The sequence below is a fragment of the Canis lupus genome, chromosome 22 (assembly GCF_003254725.2).
Source record: "Canis lupus dingo isolate Sandy chromosome 22, ASM325472v2, whole genome shotgun sequence".
NCBI lineage: Eukaryota > Metazoa > Chordata > Mammalia > Carnivora > Canidae > Canis > Canis lupus.
Window position 1 is genome coordinate 32,737,402 of NC_064264.1, and position 9,154 is coordinate 32,746,555.

General features: G+C 36.5%; 1 long non-coding RNA gene across 1 annotated transcript; it reads left to right on the forward strand.

Moving 5' to 3' along the window:
• Positions 1–479: 479 nt before the first annotated feature.
• LOC112656032 (uncharacterized) lies at positions 480–8,708 on the forward strand. Its single transcript, XR_007405055.1, has 3 exons — positions 480–566; positions 1,543–1,647; positions 7,920–8,708. It is a non-coding gene; the product is annotated as an uncharacterized LOC112656032 (long non-coding RNA).
• Positions 8,709–9,154: the final 446 nt, after the last annotated feature.

The window sequence follows — 9,154 nt, forward strand, 5'->3', positions numbered from 1 at the left end:
ATATCCCCTAAGGAGATTATAGGCTCATAAAGAAGGCAGACTTCTAACAATCGTACAGAAAAAAACTTATAATTACAAATTATAGTACATATTATAAAGAGGGAAATATGAACCATTGTAACAGTTTGGACTGGAAATGCTCAAGCATGGCTTCTCTAAGAATTTGATATTTAAATGGTTAAGAAAAGTGAGGGGCACCTGGGTGGCTCAGATGGTTAAGGGTCTGCCTTTAACTCAGATCATGATCTCAGGGTCTTGGGATTGAGCCTCCGCATCAGGCTCCCAGCTCAGCGGGGAGTTTGCTTCTCCCTCTCCCTTTGCCTCTCCCCCCAGTCATGCTCTTTCTCTCTGTCTCAGATGAAGAAATAAAATCTTTTAAGAGAAGAAAAAAGAAAAGTGAATAATGAGTACAAGTTAGCCAGGTGAAACAAGATAGAGACAAGAACATTTCTGGCCTACATAATAGCTTGTGGGACTTTCCTGAGGTAAAGAAGGGCCAGGATCTTGAAGACCAGAAATGTAAGAGCGTGTAAGTTAGGAGGAAACATACCTATCAGCCAAATTAGGTAAATAAGGGACATGTTAAGATTTTTAAACAAGACTTGTTTATAATATGATGTGCAGGGGTGCCTGGGTGGCTCAGTTAGTTAAGTATCTGCTTTTGGCTTAGGTCATGATCCTGGGGTCCTGGGATCAAGGCCCACATTGGGCTCCCTCTCCCTCTGTCACCTCTGCTTGTGCATGTACACACTCTTGCTCTCTGTCAAATAAATAAAATCTTTAAAAAATAAAATAAAATGTGAGGTGCAGCCATTGAGAGGTTTTCAGTGTGGTGGGATGAATTAAAAACATGAACATACTTCTTATATAAAGAAAGCTTAATTGAATTTGGGAGTTTTTAAGTGAAAACAAAAAGGTGGTACCTGGGTGGCTCAGCTGCTTTAGTGTCTGCCTTCAGCTTGGGTCATGATCTCAGGGTCCTGGGATAGAGCCCTGCCTGCATCAGGCTCCCTGCTCAGTGGGGGAATCTGATTTTCCCTCTCCCTATGCTTACCCCTTCCCCTTCCCTCTTCCCCCCACTCATGCTTTCTCTTTCTCAAATAAATAAATAAATTCTTTTAAAAAAATGAAATAAAAAGGAGGCAAATCACCTTCAACATAAAAAATGCTAGGATTTTTATTTCTCTAGAAGTAGAATAAAGATCATGTTAATAAAGGGAATATGGTTTTCTCATCTGAGACTAGAAGCCAATAACTTGGGAAGAGAAATAATGCTCCACTGTGGTGAGGTATGTCTTTAGGTAATTCAAGAGGAAACCCTTTAGCGATTGCTAATAATGTAAAGTAGGATCAGAGGACATACTATGATTTCCCCCCTAATAAGATCAGAGTACTTCTGGTTACAATAAAAGAATTTGAAGGACAATCACCAGTTCTTTAGTGGGTACTCCATTTATACTTATAATTGATTATAATGAGTCCCTATAGCAATACTTTTTTTAAAAAAGATTATTTATTTATTTATTTATTCATTCATGATAGATACAGAGAGAGAGAGGCAGAGACACAGACAGAGAAGCAGGCTTCATGCAGGGAACCAGACGTGGGACTCGATCCGGGACTCCAGGACCACGCCCTGGGCCTAAGGTAGGCACCAAACCGCTGAGTCATCCAGGGATTCCCCACCATAGCAATACTTTAATGGAAAAGATCTAAAACCTAGCAGAACAATACAGAGTAAGAGGACTAGGAGCTGTGCTATTGAAACACAGAGCTCTTTATTTTATTCCACATAAGGAGAGGAAAAGTTCTTCCATTTTGGGAAAGCACTGTCCAATAAAAATCTACTAGGAGCCACATATGTAATTTTACATTTTCTAGTGACCATATTTTTTTAAAAGTTTCAAGAAAGGTGAAATTACTTTTAATATATTTTATTTTGCCCATAATATCTAAAATAGTCATTTCAGTATATAATTTATATAAAATTTATTGAGATATTTTACTTTTTTCTGGTTGCTAAGTCTTTGATATCTACTGTGTATTTTACCCTTATAGCACATCTCAATTTAAGCATGCCATATCACAAATGCTCAATAGCCACACATTGCTAGTGGCTGTGGTATTGAACAGCACAGCTTTAAAGCTTTAGAGAGTGTCTGATGTGGCTATTTAATTGTGGCTGATGTCAGTTGTTTCATTGTCATTGGTCATTTTCCTCTGCTCAGGTACTAGCCTTCAGTAAAATTGGGCTTGAATTTCAAAAGCCCTAATTAAGGTTCTACATCATTACTTTTGTAATAGATAATTTTGTCCTAAGGCTACTAAGGAAATAAGAACAAAATGTAGAGGTGAACTTTCTTAAAAGGACTTTATTCCTCCCCTCACTTATTAGTCAGAGAATGAGAGGGGAAGAGACGATAGAGTATACCCAGTTTTCTTCCGATTCTTGGCTTGACGGACAGAGATAGCTCCGCAATAAATACTTTGTTGGAGGGTCACCTGGGTGGCTCCGTCCATTAAGCATCTGCCTGCAGTTCAGGTCATGATCTCAGGGTCCCCGAATCAGGCCCCGCCTCAAGCTCTGCTCAGCACAGTCTGCTTTGCTGCTCCCTCTCCCTTTGCTGCTCCCCCTTTTGCTGATCTCTCTCACCACCTCTCTCTCTCTCTCTCTCTCTCAAATAAATAAGTAAAATCTTTAAAAAATATGTATTTGTTGGGGGGAAAAAAAGCAATGAAATGAAATAATATGGCAGAGTGTCCACAGAAGCTCTCTAGGGATCATATGCATATAAGCTTGTAAATACTCGCTTCTCATGGAATTCCAAAGTGAAGTTTGTCAATCTGCTCTGCTTTCTCTTTGGGTGTGTGTGTTTTTTTTTTGTTTTTTTTTTTTTTTGTCATTCATCTTTACAATAGCTCATAGAATGTTATATGTGACATGAAAAATGAAGGGAACCCCAGGAGTCTTGACTCTGAGCCTAAGCTGTGAGATTATTACCTAGGTTATAAGTTTTGTTCTTCAGTGTTCATTCATTCAACAAGTAATATATTGAGAGCCTACTATGTGCTATGAACCTCTCTAGACCCTGGAAATACAGAGGTCAAGACAGGGAAGGTCCCTGGGCCTTAATAAACTTTTTAGATGTTTTTTAAATTTTATTTTGGAAAAATTTAAACATGTACAAAAGTAGAAAAGAGTATAATCTTCCCAATCATCCAGTTTCAAAAATTATCAACTCATGATCAATCTTACTTCATTGATACTCCATACTCTCCTCTTACTACATTTCAAATTATTTTGACAGCATAAACATCACATCATTTCCCTGACAGATGATTTGAATATTGCACATTTTTTTTTCTTCCAGATACTGAGATTTATACTCTCTCTCATCATCTATAGCAGTTTATACAGGGGACAAATGTGTGTGTGTATGAATATGTAATGTATATATGCATATATGCATATAGCTCCTCAACTACCATCCAATTAACCATTAATATTTATAGAGTCTTCCTCATAAGTACAACTAGAATCTACTCATTGTCATTCAGCCCAGGCTATACACAGCCAAAGAAATCCATAAAAGCCCATGCTAATCATGTCACTATTTAAAATCCTTTGTTGACTGCCCATTTACTAGGCTGAAGTACAAATTTATTCATAATAATACCTAATTGAAATATAGTGTGTTTTATGGTATTAAGCACTGTGCTAAGTGATATATATATGTCATTATATGTCATATTTATGTATATATATAATGACAATCCTTACAATTGAGCATTCCCATTTTATAGCTGAGGAAATTAAAGCCTCAAGTTGCCTAAGTACATTCAAGGAGTGCTCAAGCATAGGAGAGCTTGAACTCAGATCACTAAACAATAAAAACCACATCTTTAACCACATTTTACTAAATCCTTAATTAATTGGTGTCTGTCTAGCTCTCAGCTTCATCTCGCTTCTTCACCTTTCATACTCTGTAGTGCTGCCATACTGTATTTGTGTAGTTCCCCCAGATAAACAATACTGTATTGAGCAATAAGCAAACAGGCATATGCTGAAGAAAACATCAAAACAGGAACATGAATAGATTTTTTTAGAGAATTCGGGTTTTCTTTCAAAGTATCCAACTGAACATGATAAGAAAAACCAATCAGACAGAAGGAATTTCCTACTAGTATTTTATAATTAGCATTATTTTTATCTTGAATTTCAAATGGAAAAGCACGATACTATTTTTGATGCATTAGGCCTGTAAAATCTTCAATCTATTCCTTGCTGTCCTTTATTCTATTCCAAAATACACTGTCCTTTATTCTCTTTCTTGCACAAGGAGCCCCTGCTATTTAGAACATTTACCATGCCCAACCCTATTTTGTACTTAACTCTTATACACACTTCAGGATTTATCTTAAAAATTACTCCCTCTAGGAAATCTTTTCTGGCAGGACTGAGTGATCATAGTGTGTATCCCTATTATAATTATATCACCATGCATTGTTAACAGTTGTCTATCTACCACATTAATATGTTCCTTGAAAGCAAAAGCTTTCTTCTATTCACTGCTTTATTCCCAGTATCTAACATATAATAGTTCTTTGCTTTTCTCTTTTATTTTTTTCAAATGTAGATTTATTAGCTGGCTGCTACAAGGGAGAACTTACACTATGGGGAGTTCAACATTTCAACAGGTGGCAGTTACAAAAGAATACCTATAGAGTTTATAGAACCTGAATTAATCATAGGATGGCCTTGGCAGAGATTGCTCAGAATTTGTACACTAGGAAGGTGCTAGAAAGATCAGTGGTTGGTTTATCTTTAGGACACATGACTTTGTGGAGTTATTGTTAGGTTGGTCTGTCTGTGGCCTTATTCAGAATACCATGGGTCTGATGAATTGGTATTCAGAGTCTGAAGATAATTTGTCTTGCATGTCACGGTTTTGTACAGTTTTTCTATTTTGTGAGTGATAATATGGTTTTGCAAGTTGTGGTTTCTGTTTCAACTTTAAGTTTCCATTTCACATCCTAGTTGCCAGCTGAACCGGTTTTCCCTTTGTCCAAAGAATAGTGACAAAGCTCTTGTCCTCTCAAGAAGTTCCCAGTCAGGCTATTTTAATATAATTTGATATAATAGAGATATAAATAAAGCATTATGAGTTCAGAAGAAACAACTTTTTTTTTAACTATCATTTTGTTGAAATCCTGCTATATGCAAGGCTCTACATACGATAATGTACTAAGCAAGTTAAATACATTATTTTATTTAATCTTCAAAAACTCTATAAAATTAATACTGTTTTTCTTATCCTCATTTTAAAATCAAGAAATTGTGCTGCAAAATGGTTAAATAATACACTCAGGTCACCTAGCTAAGAAATGATAGATCTAGAACTTTATTTATTTTTTTTAAAGATTTATTTATTTATTTATTCAGAGAGAGTGAGAGAGAGGCAGAGACACAGGCAGAGGGAGAAGCAGGCTCCATGCAGGAAGCCTGACATGGGACTCGATCCCGGGACTCCAGGATCACACCCCGGGCTTCAGGCGGCGCTAAACCGCTGTGCCACTGGGGCTGCCCGATCTAGAACTTTATTAAACAAATATTTGCTGGGTACTATTCCAGATACTTTATTTAATCTCCAAAACAGACCTTTGAAGTAGCTACCACTTTTTATCTTATTTCACTGTTGAGGAAACTGATTCATGGGGAAATAAAGTAACTCATCTAAGATCACAGAGCTTGTGACCACATTGTACAGATGGATTCAGACCCAAGCAACTTGGCTCCATGGTCCACCACCTTACCTACCGCCTCTCTCTTGGGCTCTCACATCTTTTTACTTAACCACTGTGCTGATGTGCCTCATTGGCAGAGGAGAAGCTGTACAAAGGGGTTGAGTGTGGCTGGGGCATAGCAGTTAAGTAGGATATTTCTGGTTGGATCAGAGAAAGAAAGCTATATACCATTCTACTCAGGAGGAGTAGTCTCTGTTCAGAGCCCTGGGATTAGGGAAGTCTCTGCTTGTTCAGGAAATGGTGAGGTTTGAGGAATTCTGAGTGCCTTGGACAGGGAATTGTGGCAGCTGATAGAGCTGATAGATCTGGACACGAGTGCTGGGACCAGGTTAGAACTTCACAATTGCCCCTCACTTTTAACTGAAAGGATGCCGCTCTTAATACTGCACTTGTCTTTGATTGGCTATTCTGGTTTTAATGCATCCCCAAGGGAAAGAAATTTGTCACCACTAAAGATATTCATGCTGGAGGCATCTTCAAAAGAGAAGTTCCAGGAACTGTGTTAAGCAAAGAGATCTTTAGGGGGAAAATGCTGCTTCGAGATAGTCTTAAGGCAATTGCTTTGTAGAGCATAAGATGCATTTGAATGTCTATGTCCTTGTAAATTAAAGAAAAAATATGTCATCATTTTCCATCAATCCAGGGTCCTGAATAGCATATTTTGTTTATGGAGTTCTGGGAGCTGACATGCATTTACTCATCATGGATTCCCATATATAGATACTATTCATGTCTCCAATGTAGAAATGAGGAGACTGAGGCTGAGAGGACTCAGGGATTTGAGCATATTGCACAGCAGGAGGTGAGAGAGCTGACATTTCAAGCCAATTTGCCGTATTTCAGAGCCTCTTCTGCCAATGGCCTCATGTAGTCTGAGACCTTTTAGCCTGTGAAAGTGCAGAACCTCCCAAACAGAGCAGAGAACAGGCAGTCAAATGTCTGGAGAGTGAGTAGTCAGGAAATAAAGAGCAGTGCTGGGGCCAAGAGGAGGGAACTTGTTGCAGCTTCATGCATCCTTGCCCCTTTCGTATCAGACCCACCCACTTGCACGCATCACTGGGAAATCTAACACCATTACTTCCACCACATTCTATTCTTGAGTACAGCCCACATTTTGGGGGTGGGGTGGGAGGGGATTAGGCCTCATCTTTAGAAAGAAAATGCATCAGTGAATTTGTGGACATATTTTAAAATCACAGTACTACTATTAAGGCTGTGTAAGTACAACAGTGATTCCTCCAGGAGCCTCAGGAGAGAATTGCCTGCTTGCCAGCCTTTGGGGATAGAGACTGGTAGTGTGCTGGTTAATGTTTAGCAACTGGCTTTCTAGAAAATAAAATATATAGATGCATACGTATGTGCGCGTAAGTTTTACTGGTATAAAGGACATGTAGTATACAACTTAACAAATAATAAAATACATAATACCCTCAATTATAAATTCCCTATAACAAATTGGTTCTGACACAATGTTTTAGCTGATTTTTACTGAATGCTTTTATTGGTAACATTTTCTGCATCACGCTTTTACATCTAGATAGTCAACAAAACAATAAATCAAGTCCAGCTCTCTGTAGCAATTGCTGATTTCCATGGTTTAAATGCTCCCCAAATAGCCAATTTCAGTTTATCAACATAATATCACTGAATGCATAGTTGGAAAGAAATTCACAATAAAACATCTTAATATGCTGTTTCCACCACGCAGATTCAATAGATGTAAATATCCTGAGGGGCACAAATAATAATAAAATATAGTGTAATAATTAGGAAGTGATAAGCTTTTAGAATTTATTGCCTTTTAAAAATATAATTGATGTAATTTTAAGGTTAGATAGTGTTTAAATAAAAGTTCTCTAAACAACTGTCTTGCAAAATTCTTAAAGGCTAGCAGGCAGCTCCAGCACACCATTGACTAGAAACACCTTTACCTTTCACCATGTAGGGAATTCCCAACATTTCAACAACCAGAATTGAACACAGGAAACATAAAGCACCAGTATTTTGAGAGAGTAAAAGCAGTCAGAAGGAACAAGAGGAAAATGGAACTGATAAAAAAAAAAAAAAAAAAAAAAAGAGGGATAAAAACCTGAACTGTTTTTTTTTTTTTTAAGGTATCCTTGAAGAGATTTAAGTTCAACATAAAAAAATTAAGCAATTTAATGGATTAAGAGAAGAATACGTTTGTCACCACTGAGACACCAATCAATGACCTGGAAAATAAAAATACAAATCATAAAAAGAAGAGGCAACTTGTAAATTTGAAAAGCTCATCATAATTTAGCACATCGTAGATTGTGCTATCTTGACAAAAAACTGTAGAAACTCATAATTATCATGTAAATTATTGCTTAACTATGCAAATATTTTCTATTCTTCCTAGCTTCAAAATATACATATATTTTAATTCAATTTGAATATACTAATACAACAGTAACATTTCTGATTACTGCAATTTGAAAGCCATAGTTAAAAAGCTAAAATATCCCTGTATATATAGTGCTTGCAAAAATTTTTTGTTATATGATCCACTTATGTGGCACCATATTTAGGGATGTATTAAATGGAACAGGCACATACTGAATAAAACTTCAACATTTCTATACTTGTTCATCTTACTTGCTAATATCAGTGATATATTAGCAGAATTTAACATGTATAAGATTATTGAAAATACACAGTTTAAAACTTCTCTCTTAGGGTGGCTCAGCAGTTGAGCATGTGCCTTTGGCTCAGGGCATGATCCCATAGTAGTCCCAGGATCTAGTCTCATATGGGCTCCCTGCATGGAGCCTAGTTCTCCGTCTCCCTGCGTCTCTGCCTCTCTCTTTCTCTGTGTCTTTCATGAATAAATAAATAAAATCCTTAAAAGGTTTTTCAAAAAATAAAACTTCTTTATTTAATATTGGCAAATGAATTAATGATATTAACCATGGGCCAGTTTGTTTCTAAATAAAACCAAAATACACTCTGATATGCTACTACAGAACCAGCAGAGGGAGCTCAAAGATTTTTTGCTTTTTTTTTTTTTTTTAACTTACTACGGACAATTATTTTCTTTCTTAAAAGGTGTTGGATTCTGAAAAATATATAGTTATTATTTAAATAACAAAATATATTAACAAAAATCCTTTGGTTAAAAATATATTCACAAAGAAGATATCAGTATTACCTATTTAGAAATAGCAGGCAATTGAAATTACACTTTTTTTTTTTCCAATAGCCTGTGCTTCCAAAAATATTTTTTTAACCAATATTTCTAGTTTTGGTAAAGTGGACTAAACTATAGTGAAAACTCTCTGGCTGTAAACATTAAACTTTGATAGGTAAAGTGTGACACATTTTAAGT